Raw genomic sequence first — 18790 nt, forward strand, 5'->3', positions numbered from 1 at the left:
TTCCACATCCATCCTGGTTTCCTATTTGCAATTTTTAAATGATTGAGTTTAATTCTTTAGGAAACTGCCTGCCATCCTAGGGGAGTCCTTCTGCTTCTCTGTCCTTCACAAGATCAACTGAAGTTCTTCAGCTGTGTAAGATGGTTGAATTTCAAGTATTAGAAGAAAGCTAAACTCCTTTAGTTTTTTGAACAATGACTTTTTTCTTTTTTCTGATTTAGCTCCATAAAGTTATGACTTTACTTAAATTTTTAAAAATTTATCTTTACTTAAAGGTAGCATAAGAACGTTAGGGGAAAAAGAAATAATTCAAGTCATCCATATTACAACTGGTAGGACAGTAATTTTTATTACTGCATGTTATCTCCCACATGTTGACATTGATGCTTTACCTACAGTAATGATATTCAGATAGCTTTTATATTCCAGAAACTTATTTACGTATTACTGACAATGAGAAATCCTCTATCTTTCTGATCCTGATTTGTTTTCCCATAGGTATGTTTTTGCTTTTCATCCCTTATGTACTGAAATCTCCCTAGCTCTAACTTCCTTAACCTTCCTCTCCTCTATAACCATGTTTACAACCTGGAAGGTATTTTTCAGTACCTTTTCCAGGCTCATGTAATACACACACATACATCCACAATCCTCCCTTGCATATTGCTTTGTTCACTCTTAATACCTCAGAGAAATCCCTCTAAGTCAACCATCAAACATCACATTCATTTTTAATGGGTGCATAATATTCTATATTGTGACTGCATCACAATTCATTCACTTCTGATGGTCATTCACCCTAGTTCTGTTTTTTCTACTACATTATATCAGCCTTGTATGTGTGTGTCTTTGCTGTAGTTATCAGGAGTAGGATAGCTGAGTCAAATATGCCTAGTTTGACTTTTAATAAATAATAGCAGACAGCAAATTAAGACTTTTGCTTACCAAAATCTCTACAAGGCACATTTCCATGAGCAATATATGACTCCTTTCTTGCCCTCTCACCTTCCTTCTCGGATTGTTGTTATCCCCTTTTCAAATTTTCCCCGTGTTTGGGGTTCTTTGATACATGGTTTTGCACTTCTCTGGCTACTAGTTACTTTGAGCAACTTTTTATGTTTATGGACCATTTGAATTTGCTTTTCTCTGAACTGCTTACTAACATCTTTTCACCCACATTTCTTTTGGATTGTTTCTTCTCCATTCTTAAGAACCTTTTTTGTATTTTATAGATATTAACAACTATATATTTTGTTGTATCTTCCCAAATCAATTGACTTTGTAATATTTTGCCAAATTTTAAATTTACAAATTATTTAATTTCACTAATTTAAATGTATAAAATATTTTCATTTAAAGTAGCTTTTGAGTTTCTTAAATTTGCTAAGAAGTTCTCCCTTACCTCCAGACTATACTTCCAGTCTCTTAGCTTTGTTTTCAGTTCAGTTCAGTTCAGCCACTCAGTCATGTCCGACTCTTTGCGATCCCATGAATCGAAGCATGCCAGGCCTCCCTGTCCATCATCAACTCCTGGAGTTTACCCAAACTCATGTCCATCAAGTCGGTGATGCCATCCAGCCATCTCATCCTCTGTCGTCCCGTTCTCCTCCTGCCCCCAATCCCTCCCAACATCAGGGTCTTTTCCAATGAGTCAAATCTTTGGCCAAGTATTGGAGTTTCAGCTTCAGCATCAGTCCTTCCAGTGAACACCCAGAACTGATCTCCTTTAGGATGGACTGGTTGGACCTCCTTGCAGTACAAGGGACTCTCAAGAGTCTTCTCCAACACCACAGTTCAAAAGCATCAATTCTTCGGCACTCAGCTTTCTTCACAGTCCAACTCACATCCATACTTGACCACTGGAAAAACCATAGCCTTGACTAGACAGACTTTTGTTGGCTAAGTAATGTCTCTGCTTTTTAATATGCTGTCTAGATTGGTCATAACTTTCCTTCCAAGAAGTAAGCGTCTTTTAATTTCATGGCTGCAATCACCACCTGCACTGATTTTGGAGCCCCAAAAAATAAAGTCAGCCATTGTTTCCACTGTTTCCCCATCTATTTGCCATGAAGTGATGGGACCAGATGCCATGATCTTACTCTTCTGAATATTGAGCTTTAAGCCAACTTTTTCACTCTCCTCTTTCACTTTCATCAAGAAGCTCTTTAGTTCATCTTCACTTTCTACCATAAGGGTGGTGTCATCTGCATATCTGAGTTATTGATATTTCTCCCGGCAATCTTGATTCCAGCTTGTGCTTCTTCCAGCCCAGTGTTTCTCATGATATACTCTGCATATAAGTTAAATAAGCAGGGTGACAATATACACCCTTGACATACTCCTTTTTGCTTTACTTTATACTTAATTTAAAAATTTTAATATATCTGGAAGTTTCTTTTTGTGTGATAAAGGGGTTGCACTTTCATTTTCTTCCAACGGATAGCTAGTTGTGTCAGCATTTTCCAAGTAACATTCTTATTGAAATAAAATTTTGTCATTGAGTAACTTATTGTATACTAGAATCTACTTCTGGATTCAATTCAACTCTACCAATTATTTCTCCTTTCACTTGAACTTTAAGATCATTCAGTTCAATTTCAACATGTCACCAGTTGAAATTCAAATGAGAATCGTATTACATTAAAATGCTAATATGGGGAAATTTTATGAGACTGTCTCCCCATTCAAGAATAAAGAATTTGTTTAGATTTATGATTTATGTTCTTTAAGACTTAAAAAAAAAGTTTTTAATTGCCTTTTGGCTGTGCTGGATCTTCACTGCCACACGGGCTTTTCTCCAGTTGGGGGGGATGGGGGGGTCTCTTACTGCGGTGGTTTCTCCTGTTGTGGAGCACGAGCTTTAGTTGCACGGGCTTCAGTCATTGTGGCACGTGGGCTCAGTAGTTGCGGCTCCTGGGCTCCAGAGCACAGGTTCTGTAGCTCTCTGCACCAGCTTAGTTGCTCTGTAGCATGTGTTATCTTCCCAGATCAGGGATTTGAACCTGTGTCTCCTGCATTGGCTGGCAGATTCTCTACCACTGAGCCACCATGGAAGCCCCAATAAGATTTTTATATAACTCTTTCTTGTTGGCTTTATTCCTTGAGACATTTATAATTTTTGTTATATTTACCCTCATATCAATTCCTAGGTACTTACTGTGAATACAGAAAAAAAGCTATTGATTTTTGGCATATTTATTTTGTATTCAGTTACCTTCCTAAGTGAAAGTCACTCAGTCGTGTCCTACTCTTTGTTACCCCATGGACTATAGAGTCCATGGAATTCTCCAGGCCAGAGTACTGGAGTGGATAGCACTTCCCTTCTCCAGGGGATCTTCCCAATTCAGGGATCGAACCCAGGTCTCCTGTACTGCAGGCGTATTCTCTACCAGCTGAGCCACAAGGGAAGCCCTACTTTCCTAAGTTCCTGAATAATTCTAATAAACTTTTTGAGCCTTTAGGGTATTCATTTCTAATAATTTCATTTTCTAGTGTTTATGTTTCAGTCTATTGACAAGGCATCCTTAAGCACTACTAGGGAACACTAATATTTTACAGCATTTTATAGTATTGTTCTAAAAGCTAAATAAGATAAACACCTGAAATTGCTTAGAGCAGTGGGTGGCACATAGTAAGGGGTCCAAGAAATAACTAATATTGTTATTACTTCTCAACTATCAAGAGTTTATGAGTTCTTCAGTCTCAAGTTTCTCATGAGAACATCATGCCAAAGAATAAGAATTTAGTTATCGCTGATTTTTCTTCTTTCATCATTCTCCATTTTAATTGGTTTTGGGGAGCCTTAAGCTCCCCAACTTTCTTAAGCTTTTATTTGTGGTTCTCTCATCATGATATGATGACAGCAAGAGAGCAGTGAAATAGTCTATGTTTGGAAATGATTCATAGATTGCTATTATGTAATAAATAAAAATAAAAATTAGTACATAATTTTTACAACAATCTCAGGAAACATTACCACTTCACAGTTATCTTCCTTTCGAAAAGAGAGTGAAGTCGCTCAGTCGTGTCCGACTCTTAGCGACCCCATGTACTGCAGTCTACCAGGCTCCTCCATCCATGGGATTTTCCAAGCAAGAGTACTTGGAAAATTGGGCTGCCATTGCCTTCTCCAAACTAGGTTTAATGCTAGATTGAGAAACCTGTATGCAGGTCAGGAAGCAACAGTTAGAACTGGACATGGAACAACAGACTGGTTCCAAATAGGAAAAGGAGCACGTCAAGGCTGTATATTGTCACCCTGCTTATTTAACTTATATGCAGAGTACATTATGAGAAATGCTGGGCTGGAAGAAGCACAAGCTGGAATCAAGATTGCTGTGAGAAATATCAATAACCTCAGATATGCAGATGACACCACCCTTATGGCAGAAAATGAAGACGAACTAAAGAGCTTCTTGATGAAAGTGAAAGAGGAGAGTGAAAAAGTTGGCTTAAAGCTCAACATTCAGAAGAGTAAGATCATGGCATCTGGTCCCATCACTTCATGGCAAATAGATGGGGAAACAGTGGAAACAATGGCTGACTTTATTTTTTGGGGCTCCAAAATCAGTGCAAATGGTGATTGCAGCCATGAAATTAAAAGACGCTTACTTCTTGGAAGGAAAGTTATGACCAACCTAGACAGCATATTAAAAAGCAAAGACAGCCTGGGAAATCCCATGGATGGAGGACCCTGGCGGGCTATAGTCCATGGGGTCGCAGAGTCAGACACTACAGAGTGACTAAACAGCAACAATATGGAAAGGGAGGCCTGCTAGAATCTGAAATACTGTTGAGGAAAAGACTCATAGCTTTGAGTTCTGTGTATTATGAAAGTACCGACTTAAACATCAAGTGATTTTTACTTATCAGATCGGGAAAACTTTAGGAAGATTGATTCCAGAGTTGGTGAAGCCTTGACCCTCTCATTTATTGCTGGTAGGTGTGCATTGCTACCATCTTTGTGAAAAGTAGACTATCATATCAATTAGTAATATGTGTGCTATGTATTAATACATACGTAAGTGCAAAGAACAAAGTCTAGAAGGGTATATTCCAAACTGCTGAGAGCAACTGCCTTTGGGGAGGGACTGGAACTAGGAGGGTTTGTGTGAAGCACTGCTGAGTTTTAAAATATGAGTGTGTTCATGTGTTGTGTAATTTAAAAATAACTGGGAATTTTTTTTTCAATAGCTTTATGAGATAATTTACCCTTTTAAAGTGTAGAATTCAGTTGTTTTTATTATATTCACAAAATCATGTGACCATACTCTCTTAATTTTAGAAGGCTATGGTTTTTCCAGTGGTCATGTATGGATGTGAGAGTTGGACTGTAAAGAAAGCTGAACTCCGAAAAATAGATGCTTTTGAACTATGGTGTTGGAGAAGACTCTTGAGAGTCCCTTGGACTGCAAGGAGATCCAACCAGTCCATCCTAAAGGAGATCAGTCCTGGGTGTTCATTGGAAGGACTGATGCTGAAGCTGAAACTCCAATACTTTGGCCACCTGATGCGAAGAGTTGACTCATTGGAAAAGACCCTGATGCTGGGAGGGATTGGGGGCAGGAGGAAAAGGGGACGACAGAGGATGAGATGGCTGGATGGCATCACCGACTCGATGGACATGAGTTTGGGTAAACTCCGGGAGTTGGTGATGGACAGGGAGGCCTGGCGTGCAGCGATTCATGGGGTCGCAAAGAGCCTGACAGGACTGAGCGACTGAACTGAACTGAAAAGAACCCCTGTTCTCCCCTCCCCCTAGCCCCTGGCAATTGCTAATCTGCTTTCAGTCTCTTTGGATTTGCCTCTGCTAGACAGTTTATGGAAATGGAATCATGCAATATGTAGTCTTCTGTGTCTGACTTCTTTTACTCAGCGTAGTGTTGTCAGGGTCCATTCACGCTGTAGCAGGTGTCAGTACTTTGCTCCTTTTCACGACTGAATAATCGTCCTCTTTGTGTGTATAGGCTGCATTTGTTTATCCAGTCACTTATTGATGGATATTTGAATTGTTTTCACCTCTCAGCTGTTGTGAATAGGGCTGCTTTGAACATCTGTGTACAAGGTTTTTGTGTGAATGTACTTTTTTTTCTCTGTGGTATGCATAGAGTGGAATTGCTGTTTGTACCATAACTCTAGGTCTAACTATTTGGGGAAGTTGTCAGATTGTTTTCAGAGGTTACACTGGTTTATATGCCCACCAGCAATGAGTGAGGATTCTCATGTTCAATTTGCTTTCTAAAAGAGGAGCAAAGCAGGTGGGCAGGTTATGTTTGTTTATGTATCAGTAAGAGTATACATTCAATAAATATTAAAATTCTTTTCCGTCCTTGGGAAAAAAAAAAAAAAAAAGCAAAGACATTACTTAGCCAACAATGGTCCATCTAGTCAAGGTTATGGTTTTTCCAGTAGCCATGTATGGATGTGAGAGTTGGACTATAAAGAAAGTTGAGTGCTGAAGAATTGATGCTTTTGATCTGTGGTGTTGGAGAAGACTCTTGAGGGTCCCTTGGACTGCAAGGAGGTCCAACCTATCCATCCTAAAGGAGATCAGTCCTGGGTGTTCATTCAAAGGACTGATGTTGAAGCTGAAACTCCAATACTTTGGCCACCTCATACGAAGAGCTCCATCATTTGAAAAGACCCTGATGCTGGGAAAGACTGAGGGCAGGAGAAGGGGATGACAGAGGATGAGATGGTTGGATGGCATCACCGACTCGATGGACATGGGTTTGGGTGGACTCCGGGAGCTGGTGATGGACAGGGAGGCCTGGCGTGCTGGCGTCTCACGGGGTTGCAAAGAGTCAGACACAACTGAGCGACTGAACTGATTGAATATATTTTGATTTAACTCATGGGATGTTTTTTACTTTATTGTGTGCAAGTCAAGGAGACCTGTCACAAAATCTATGCTTTCCTAGAATTTGTTCTTCTTCAAAGTGAAAGAGAGCAGTTGAGCCAATTTTGACTAATTCTACTGCTCCTCTCAGTGAGTTTCACAAGTAACTGAGCTAAGAAAAAAAGTCCTCTCATATGATGCAATAGTCTTGGGGAGATGAGCTGTTGGTATCTTCCAGCAGATGATTGTGGGGGAGATGGCACTGTAAATTGTCTTCACTGTCCAGGGCTGACATGTTTTAACATTTTACTTCTATCCTATTTGGACGACATCCTGATATCTGTCCTCTTTACTCTCCTTGAACAAGAACCTTGGCAGGGGGCCCAGGGCAACAAAATCATTAATTCTGTATCCAGCATTAGCCACATCCTGACAAGGGGAGGAAGTCTTGACCACCAAAGTATCCTGTACTGGTTCAGAGTGGAAGGATGAAGGGAGACATGGTGGGTGCCTCTTTCTTCTGTGGTGACATACTCTATGACAGCACTGGGTGGCATGATGGTGGCTAACATCATCTTGTATGATCTAAGTCATGCTTTAGTGAAGTTTGAAGATCCAAAGGAATAAATGAATGAAATGAGAACATTTTCCAGAATAGTTCTGGTAGAGAATGATTGAATCAACTTCTGGGAACTCTAAGTTTGTATCTTAAACATGTAAATCCTACAGATGGTTACTCTCTCCTTTTACCATTACCTCAAATAGTTACCAGAAATAATAAACAGATAAAACCTATCTGGAGAAGGTCCAAATTCATTTTTGAGAAACCTTGCAGAAACTTATTGCAGTATGTCCTAACAAATATAAAACCTCGAACCCCACTGGACTGAATTAATCCCTGCTTTGCTTGAATGTTCAATGTAGTTTACTCCAACCAAATAAATTTTTACCATTTAATTCTTGTGCCCATCCATTATTCTTGTTTCTAAAAACAAAGGTAGTAAACAAACCAATTCAGTGTGGGAGTTGAATAAAACCTTCTAAATCATGACATTGGTTTCAGAAGCACTCATTTTCTTCTAATATGAATCATTCAAGTCTGATTAAAGGTGAGAGGGTGAGGTGGAGGGAAAACCCTTTTTGTTGTGTCTGGAAATGAAAAGCAGAGAAAATAAAGTTTGCTATTTATATCACTCCTAAATCTAAGTCAGTAGAAGGGGGAAGTTTCTGTTATCATTGATCAATGAATAATACAAAATATGTTGCGTAGACAGGATGTGTGCTAACCCAAGTGGAAGGTAATTCAGTAATAAGTAATAAAATAAAGTAGTTCAGGGATATTGATTAACAGAATTTCACTCTATTGGTTCTAGAATTGTGGAAATAGCCCAGACTGGACCTCTTACTGATTCCTGAAGGTCTCTACTGACTTTTCGTTTCCCTTAGAAGGATCTCTGCAGAGTAGCTTAATTCTGAAGCTTTCGTAGGTAGGATCTCTCTAGAGACCCTTGGGTCTGTTGATTCAATTCGGCACGTTTTGAATTATCCTAGAGTATATCTTTGCTGGTCTCTGTCATTGCAAAATTAATAAAACACTGTGTGGTAGGCAGATACTGGCTTCCAAAGGTACGTTCATGTCCTAATCCCCAAACCTGTGAATTTTATCTTTATTTGGAAAAAAGGGTCTTTGCAGGTGTGATTTAGGATCTTGAGATTTTGCTGGATTATTGAGGTGGGCCCTGAATGCCAACACAAGTATCTTTAAAAGAGGTGAGAGACATACAGATATACAGAGACAGAGGCAGTTTGGAGAGACCAGGGCCTCATGCTGAGGAATATGGGCAGGAAGGAATGATTTACCTCTTGGAGCTGCTAGAGGGAGCGAGGCTTGCCAACACTTTGATTTGGGGCTTTTGGCCTTTAGAACCCTCATAAAGTTTCTGTTTTGAGTCACCAAATTTGTGGTAATTTGTTACAGTAGCCCTAGGAACTAATATATACTGCCTAACTAGGACAATAGTATCTTTTTAGAAAATATTAAGAAACATGTTGTAAAAATGAGAACCCAGTTAACAGTAATTTACCTTCCTAAGACATTTTTATGGGGTAAAGCACCAAGCTGTCACATTTAAGAAAAATAATGTTGCAAGAAGTCAATTCTGACTCCTTGTTGAAACTATTTGACTTGCTTTCTGTTGTTTTTGTTATTATAATCATACATAAAGGTCTGCCTCAGAGAATCCTGCCCCTTACCTGTTGAACTAAAGTGCTTTTGTTCAGAACCCTGTCCACCTGTAGATGGCAGGAAAGAAGTAAACAGATTCCCTGCAGGAGGCTTGCCATTCTAGAAGATAACTGCAAGATTAATGATGGCCTTTTTACTTTGCTTCCTCATCTCTGATCCATAAAAAGAAACCTGGCACCCAGACCCAGGTAAGATGGTTGAGACATTAGTCTGCCATCTTCTCAGTCAGCTGACTTACTGAATAAAGTCCTATTCCTTGTCTCAACACTTCAGTTCTCACTCTCATTGGTCTGCTGTGCAGTGAGCAGGGCAAGCTTGGACTTGGTAACATTAAGAGGAACAAAAATGTTTGTATCATTGGAAAGGAGAAATATTTCAATGACACATATTTGAAAGATGCCTTGTGGACTTGGTAGAGCTGAATTTAATTTGTCAACACTGGTTCTGAAACAGACCTTATACATGCCTCACTTTATTGCAATTTTGCAGATATAGCATTTCTTACAAATTCAGTTTTTGGCAACCATGTATCGAGTAAATCTAATGGCACCATTTTCTCCAGCAGTATTTGCTCACATTTTGCTTGCTGTCACATTCTGGTAATTCTTGTAATATTCAAACTTTTCCATTATCATTGTTATTTGTTATAGTGATCTCTGATGTTAACATTGTAATTGTTTTAGATGCCTGTATATGGCCTCAAACTTAATAAATGTTGTTGTGAGTGGTTTTCTGTTTCACTGATTGGTTATTCCTGTCTCCTGCCCTCTCCTCAGGCTTCCTTATTTTGATACACAACAGTACTGAAATTAGGCCAATTAATAACCCTACAATGGCCTCTAAGCGTTCAACTGAAAGAATGAGTTGAATGTCTCTGATCTTAAATCAGAAGCCAGAAACAATTAAACTTAGTGAGAGAAGCATGCCCAAAGCCTCTTGTACCAGTCAGCCCTATTCTGAGTGCTAAGGAAATGTTCTTGAAGGAAATTAAAAGTGCTACCCCTTATTGCTGTTATGGAGAAAGTTGTAGTAAAACTACTAAACCAGCCACAACATTCTCTTGAACCAAAATCTAACCCACAGCAAAGCCCTCTCTTCAATTCTATGCAGGTTGAGAGAGGTGAGGAAACTGCAGAACGAAAACAGGCACAAGTTGGTTCCTGAGATTTAAGAAGCTGCCTGCATAACATAAAGTGCAAGGTGAAGCAGCAAGTGTTAATGTGGAACCTGCAGCAAATAATCCACATCTAGCTAAGATAATTAATGAAGGTGGCTACACTAAATAGATTATTGATGTAGACAAAACAGTCTTCTATTAGAAGAAGATGCCATCTAGGACTTTCATAGCTAGAGAGAAGTCAATGCTTGACTCCAAAGCTTTAAAGGACAGGCTAACTTTCTTGTTAGGGTCTAACATGACTAGCAACTAAGTTGAAGCCAATGCTCATTTGCTCAATTCTGAAAATCTTAGGGCCCTTAAGAATTATGCTAAATCTACTGTGATTTAGCATAATTTAGAGGACTTCCCCTGTGGCTCAGATGGTTAAGTGTCTGCCTACAATGCGGGAGACCCGGGTTCAATCCCTGGGTTGGGAAGATCTCTTGGAGAAGGAAATGGCAACCCACTCCACTATTCTTGTCTGGAAAATCCCATGGACAGAGAAACCTGGTAGGCTACAGTCTATGGGGTCGTAAAGAGTCGGACACAACTGAGCGACTTCACTCGCTCATGATTGTGCACTATAAATAGAAAATTAAAGTCTAGATGACAGCATATCTGCTTACAACACAGTTTACTGAGATTTTCAGCCCACTGTTGATAATAAAAGATTCCTTTCAAATTCAGTACTGCTCATTGACAATGCACCTGGTCATCCAGGAGCTGTGATGGATATATACAAGGTGATTTATGTTGTTTTCATGTCTACTAACACAACATCTGTTTTACAGCCCATGGATTAAGAAGTAATTTTGACTTTCAAGTTTTATTAAAGAATTACATTTCGTGAGGCTATAACTGCCACACACAGTGATTTCTTTGATGGATGTGGTCAAAGTAATTTGAAAATCTTCTGGAAAGAATTCACCATTCTAGATGATATTAAGAATATTCCTAATTCGAATGGCCATCATTAAAAAGTCTACAAATAACAAATGCTGGAGACGGTGTGAAAAAAAGGGAACATTCTGGCACTTTGGTGGGAATGTAAATTGGTGCAGCCACTATGGAAAACTAGATAGAGTTTCCTTAAAAAACATACAGTTGCCATATGACCCAGCAATCCCATTTCTGGGCACATATATAGACAGAACAATAATGGGAAAAGACACATGTACCCCTATGTTCAGAGCAGTACTATTTACAGTAGCTAAGACATGGAAGCAAACTGAATGTCCACTGACAGGAGAATGGGTAAAGATGTGGTGTGTACACACACGCATACACACACACACACAGGAACAGAACTCAGCCACAGAAAAGAATGAAACAACGCCATTTGCAGCAAGATGAATGGACCTAGAGATTATCATACTCGGTGAAATCATAAAGACAAATACCATATGATATCACTTACCGTGGAAATCTAAAATATGACACAAATGAACTTATTTCTAAAACAGAAAATTCACACAGGGAACAGATTTGTGGTTGCCAAGGGGTAGGGAGGTTGGGGAGGGTTGGACTGGGAATCTGGGACTAGAAGATGCAAACTATTATATATAGAATGGATAAACAACAAGGTCTTACCCTATAGCACAGGCAATTATATTCAATATCCTATAATAAATCATAATGGAAAGGGGAAAAAAAAATCAAACCAAAAATATTCCTGATTCAGAAAGAGGTCAAAATATCAACACTAATAGGAACTTGGAAGAAGCTGACACCAACTCTCATGGATGACTTTGAGGGGTTCAAGATTTCAGTAGACAAAGTAACTGTAGATGTGGTGGAAGTAGCATAAGAACTAGCACTAGATGTGGAGCCTGAAGATGTGATGGAATTGTTGCAATCTCACAATAAAACTTCAAATGGATGAGGAGTCACTTCTTTTGGATCAAAAGAGTGGTTTCTTGAGATGGACTCTATTCCTGGTTAAGATGCTATGAAAATACTGAAATGACAATAAAGGATTTAGAATATTACGTAAACTTAGTAGATAATGCAACAGCAGGGTTTGAGATGACTGACTCCAATTTTGACAGAAATTCTACTGTGGGTTAAATACTACCAAACAGCATTGCATGCTACAGAAAAGTTGTTCATGAAGGGAAGAGCTGACCCATGTGGCAAACCTCACTGTTGCCTTATTTTAAGAAACTGCCACAGCCATTCTAGCTTTCAGCAAGTACTACCCTGATCCATCAGCAGCCATCAACACTGAGGCAAGATTCCCCACCACCAGAAAGATTAGGGCATGATGTAGGGGCGAACGATGATTAGCATCTTTTAGTAATAAAAGTACTTCTAAATGAGGTTTGTAGTTTTTTTTTTTTTAAGACATGTTATTGCACACTTAATACACTATAGTACAATTTTTACATGCATTGGAAAACTAAAAAACTCATTGACTTCCATTACTGCAATATTCATTTTACTGCAGTGGTCTGAATTAAACCTGAAAATAACTCTGAAGTATGCCTGCAGACATACATGGACCTGGTATTAAGAAGAAGACGGTATTTTCCAAACTATCCTATCATTTCCTTAGATCAGTAGCCATTTCCCTACCAAGAAGTATGTGAAGAGACAAATAAATTATGATACACCTAGAGAATGAATTACTGCTGGCCTGCAAATGCAAGACAAATAGTGGGGTCACAGTCTTACTCTTTTGCCGTCGAAGATGCTGTATTCTCTGGCTATAGAAGGCTATTTGCTGCCTTCTCTGCCTTTATCTTTGTAAGAGCAATTCTTTGCATTTCAATCTTTCTCTTCCCCATCCCATTTAGACCCGGTTTTCTTATATTTCTCTATACTTAATCCTTATAATTTCATCCACTATGGTTTCAGTTGCCTTTTGTACACCAAAGACTTCAAAGTCTGTTAAAATCCACCTGTCCTCAGAAGATACTCTTTAAAACACCTCGCTTAAACTATGTCATGCCGAAAAGTTCTTTACTCATTCACTAAAAACTGAAATTCCTTGCTGGCTTCTGTATTTTATCACCAGTGGTATTCATCTCCTCCAGTTTGGCTAATATAATCCACTATGTCTGTCTTTCCTTCAATCCCCACACTTAAGCCACTAACGAATTCTCCAATTATTCCTTTAAAAAACCTTTTGGGCTTTCTCAACACAGCTCCAGTGAATCACTTCCTGCTTACAGACCCAAGCAGCATACACACTGGGTGGGGTGGCTCTAGCTCTATCACACTTCCTGGGCTATCTTTCACACAGCTGTTGAAATTTGTTGCTTTAACCTAGATGTCTATTATCATACAGACAGATAAAGGAACTGCAGTATATACACACAGTGGAATATTACTCAGCCATTAAAAAGGAATCTATGAGTCAATTCTAATGACATGGATGAACCTAGAGCTCATTATAGAGTAAAGTCAGTCAAAAAGAGCAACATTGCATAGGAACCTGGAATGTTAGGTCCATGTATCAAGGAAAATTGGAAGTGCTTAAACAGGAGAACTAAATTCCTAAAATTCCTAAAATTTTAGGAATCAGTGAACTAAAATAGACTGTAATGGGTGAATTTAACTTAGAAGATCATTATATCTACTACTGTGGGCAAGATTCCCTTAGAAGAAATGGAGTAGCCACCACAGTCAACAAAAGAGTCTGAAATGCAGTACTTGGATGCAATCTCAAAAACGACAGAATGATCTCTTATTTGTTTCCAAGGTAAACCATTCAATATCACAGAAATCCAAGTCTATGCCCTGAGCAGTAATGCTGAAGAAGCTGAACAGTTCTATGAAGACCTACAAGACCTTCTAGGACTAATACCCCAAAAAGATGTCTTTTTCATTATAAGGAACTGGAATGCAAAAGTGGGTAGTAAAGAAATAACTTGAGTAAAAGGCAAATTTGGCCTTGGAATACAGAATGAAGCAGGGCAAAGGCTAATAGAGTTTTGCCAAGAGAATCCACTGGTCATAGCAAACACCCTCTTCCAACAACACAAGAGAAGACTCTACACATGGACATCACCAGGTGGTCAATACCGAAATCAAACTGATTATATCCTTTGCACCCAAAGATGGAGCAGCTCTATACAGTCAGCAAAAACAAGACCGGGAACTGACTGTGGCTCAGATTATGAACTCCTTATTGCCAAATTCAGACTTAAATTGAAGAAAGTATGGAAAAACCAGTAGACCATTCTGGTACGACGTAAATCAAATCTTTTATGAATATATAGTGGAAGTAACAAATAGATTCAAGGGATTAGATCTGATATACAGAGTGCCTGAAGAACTATTAATGGAGGATCGTGACATTGTACAGGAGGCAGGGATCAAGACCATCCCCATGGAAAAGAAATGCAAAAAGGCAAAATGGTTGTCTGAGGAGGCCTTACAAATAGGTGAGAAAAGAAGAGATGCAAAAGGCAAAGGAAGAGAGGAAAAGATACATCCATTTGAATGCAGAGTTCCAAAGAACAGCAAGGAAGATAAGAAACACCTCCTCAGTGATCAGTGCAAAGAAACAGAGGAAAACAATAGGATGGGAATGTCTAGAGATCTCTTCAAGAGGATTAGAGATACCAAAGGAATTCTTCATGAAAAGATGGGCACAATAAAGGAGAGAAACGGTATGGATCTAACAGAAGCCGAAGATAATAAGAAGTGGCAAAAATACACAGAAGAACTATATAAAAAAGATCTGCCTGACCCAGATAATCACGATGGTGTGATCATCAACCTAGAGTCACATATCCTGGAATGCAAAGTCAAGTGGGCCTTAGAAAGCATCACTACAAACAAAGCTAGTGGAGGTGATGGAATTTCAGTTGAGCTATTTCAAATCCTAAAACATGATGATGTGAAAGTGCTGCACTCAATAAATCAGCAAATTTGGAAAACTCAGCAGTGGCCACAGGACTGTAAACGGTCAGTTTTCATTCCAATCCCAAAGAAAGGTAATGCCAAAGAATGCTCAAACTACCGCACAATCGCACTCACCTCACACGCTAGTGTGCTGCCATCTATGGAGTCGCAGAGTTGGACACGACTGACGCAACTTAGCAGCAGCAGCAGACGCTAGTAAAGTAATGCTCACAATTCCCCAAGCCAGGCTTCAACAGAACGTGAACCGTGAACTTCCAGATGTTCAAGCTGGATTTAGAAAAGGCAAAGGAACCAGAGATCAAATTGCCAACATTCACTGGATCATCAAAAAAGAGAGTTCCAGAAAAATATCTACTTCTGCTTTATTGACTATGCCAAAGCCTTTGATTGTGTGGACCTCAACAAACTGTGGAAAATTCTTCAAGAGATGGGAATACCAGACCACATGACCTGCCTCCTGAGAAATCCGTATGCAGGTCAGGAAGCAACAATTAGAACTGGACATGGAACAACAGATTCGTTTCAAATTGGGAAAGGACTATGTCAAGAATGTATGCTGTCACCCTGCTTATTTAACTTATATGCAGAGTACATCATGAGAAACGCTGGGCTGGATGACGCACAAGCTGGAATCAAGATTGGCGGGAGAAATATCAATAATCTCAGATATGCAGATGATACCACCCTTATGGCAGAAAGCAAAGAAGAACTAAAGAGCCTCTTGATGAAAGTGAAAGAGGAGAGTGAAAAAGTTGGCTTAAAACTCAACATTCAGGAAACTAAGATCATGGCATCTGGTCCCATCATTTCTTGGGAAATAGATGGGGAACAGTGGAAACACTGGCAGACTTCATTTTTGGGGGCTCCAAAATCACTGCAGACGGTGGCTGCAGCCATGAAATGAAAAGACGCTTACTCCTTGGAAGAAAAGTTATGACCAACCTAGACAGCATATTAAAAAGCAGAGACATTACTTTGCCAACAAAGCTCCGTCTAGTCCAAGTTATGGTTTTTCCAGTAGTCATGTATGAATGTGAGAGTTGGACTATAAAGAAAGCTGAGAACCAAAGAATTGATGCTTTTGAACTGTGGTGTTGAAGAAGACTCTTGAGAGTCCCTTGGACTGCAAGGAGATCCAACCAGTCGATCATGAAGGAAGTCAGTCCTGAATATTCATTGGAAGGACTGATGCTGAAGCTGAAACTCCAATACTTTGGCCATCTGATGCAAAGAACTGACTCATCTGAAAAGACCCTGATGCAGGGCAAGATTGAAGATGGGAAGAGAAGGGGACGACAGAGGATGAGATGGTTGGATGGTATCACTGACTTAATGGACATGAGCTTGAATAAACTCTGGGAGTTGGTGATGGACAGGGAGGCCTGGTGTGCTGCAGTCCATGGAGTTGCAAAGAGTTGGACATGACTGAGTGACTGAACTGGAGTCAGAATGAGAAAAACAAATATTGTATATCAGTGCATATGTATAGAATCTGGAAAGATGGTACTGATGAACCTATTTACAGGACAAATATGGCAATGCAGACATAAAGAACAGACTTGTGGGCATGCGCTAGCGGAAGGGTGGGCTGAATGAAGAGAGTAATGGAAGGATATATGTACTACCATGTGTAAAACGGATAACCAATAGGAATCTGCTGGACAACTCAAGGACTCAAACCGGGACTCTAAAAACCTAGAGGAGTAAGACATGGGGGGGACATTAAAAAGGGGAGTACATATATGCATATATACACCCACACATCTATGGCTGACTCATGCTGGTGTATGGCAGAGGCCAACACAATATTAATACTGTGGGGCGATTTTCCTTCAATTAAGTTTGAAAAAAAAATACACTGCTTTAGTCCTATTCCTCCCATTTAGAACAGCAGAGTGGCTCTCTAGTACCCACTCTGCACTGTACCTACACTATCTTCCCCATTTCCAGTATTAAAGACACTCATTTCTTTCTGTCTAATTTCCATCACTGGTTGATCTGCTCTGAGAATCTAATTAACAGTGAACTGAATAAAACTAAGAGAAATATAAATCAACAGTCCATACATTTTAAAGCAAAATACAGTTTTTACTGTTAGTCACTTGGATTGGTATGGATAATGGAGCATGAACTCTGTGGTTAGAAATGAGGTATTGGATTTTTGTTTATTCCCCACCACTGAAACATTAGGAACCTTGGCAACAGGGACTGGGTTTATTCTCTCATTTACTTTTTGCTACTCCCCTCTCCTCCACGCACAGCACCTTTCTTATTCAGAAATTTGACAGTAACAGAATTTCCCATTATGAGCTTAGTTCTCCCAGAGGACATAAATTAACACACTATAAATAGAAATTTGAATGAGCAATAATGACAGAGAGAAACACTGAAGGCTTTTGAAAACTCCTGTAACCTTTTGATGTAACTCAATACATTATTCATATTAAAATTCTGTATAATCTGCATTATTTAGTTTTCAGGAAAAAAACTTGTGTTCTGACTCAAACACTAAATATGGATAATTTTGCATTTAAGACATTGTATAAGGAAAATCAGGTTAAACTAAGTTTAATCTGCTTTTTTAAGGTTGAAAATCAGGTTTACTGTTTTGTAGCACAAAAGAACAGTAAAAATTCTCTCCATACCCTTTCAATCAATTAACTGCCGATAAATGATAAAATTTTTATACATATTACATGATATTATGCTTTCCTGAATCATTAAATTGTCCCAAATGAAAGTTCTGAGATAGTTTAATAGATTATCCTTGCTCATTTGATGACTCCCCCTTCCCCAGTAGAATCTAAGCTCTGTGAGGGCAGAACATCCCTGCTCTATCCACGCTAGCATAGTAAACAGTGCTTGGAACATAGTAAATATGATACCAAATGCGTGTGTTTTTTTTTTTTTCAAATTCATTTGTTGATGATTTTGATACAAAATTTGCGTGGATACCCCTAATTTTTGAAAAAATAAATCATTTGTAAGGTCAGTAATCTATACCAAAGGGTTTTAAAGGACCAAGTTCAGAGTCTGTGCAACATACAGAATGCTCCTGCAGCATTTAGAAAACTGACCTATTTAGCAGTATCTTATTTCTACCTTTCAAAGATAAACTAATGTTAAGCTTACAAACTTAGTTGCTCTGTTTAGAGTTTTGATAAGTATCATCAGTATCCTAACAAGGACTCATACATTCTTCTTTTAATGGTCAGTTAAGGGCACAGAAGTTTAGTTCTATTTTCAATATCTTTCACTTCTCTCACGTAGTCATGAAACATCAGATGTATGGATGCACTGTAACAAAGTACAGAAGAGATTACAATTTTTTGAGTCTTGCAAGTCACAATTTGTAAAGGCTCACTGTTAGTTTGAGATAAAACTGCAAACACTGATTTCTAAGACGAGGTCGTAGGAGTATTGATTACAAAATATTAATAACTCTACACTTTGTGATTTAAAGAGGCAGAATAATAAGGATTAAATTCAACGAAAACAGATAAACTGGAATAAAAAATGTTGCAGTAAAAATTACTGATTCTAAGTTTGCTGCCCACATCTAAAGATGAAATGACTTTTAAAAAAGCAAACATTTTCATAAATAAAGGTTTTAAAACTACTCATAATATCCACATGCAGTAAAGACTACATTTAAGAAAAAGAGCTGAATCAACAT

Source organism: Muntiacus reevesi, chromosome 4 (assembly GCF_963930625.1).
Source record: "Muntiacus reevesi chromosome 4, mMunRee1.1, whole genome shotgun sequence".
Lineage (NCBI taxonomy): Eukaryota > Metazoa > Chordata > Mammalia > Artiodactyla > Cervidae > Muntiacus > Muntiacus reevesi.